Here is a 345-nt window from a genome sequence, read left to right as displayed (position 1 = left end):
GGCAGCCAATACGATACAGCGAGGGTCATGACATCATTGCGTCTGTTGGGGGCGGAGTTCTCTGCGGGGAGATTCATTGGCCGGTGATTGTCTCCGGATGATGGTGGCGGAAGATGGACAATGTATACGGTGTGGCCCCAAATCACTGATTGAGAGGGACCCGGAGCCCCGACGTCGCTCCTCCCTGTCATAGAACTTGTCGTGTCTGTGGTTGTAGATGTGTCACCTGACCCACTCCGTATATCTCTGGAGGAGGAAGTCTATTGCTGCATGTGAGAGGGCAGAGGGCGGCTTCCACACTAGACAACGGAATCTACAATCCGTGTGTTCTCCTGGTGATCGGCT

Source organism: Nanorana parkeri, unplaced genomic scaffold, assembly GCF_000935625.1.
Source record: "Nanorana parkeri isolate BGI_ZX_2015 unplaced genomic scaffold, ASM93562v1 scaffold2304, whole genome shotgun sequence".
NCBI classification, from domain to species: Eukaryota; Metazoa; Chordata; class Amphibia; order Anura; family Dicroglossidae; genus Nanorana; species Nanorana parkeri.
This window is presented reverse-complemented; position numbering follows the sequence as displayed.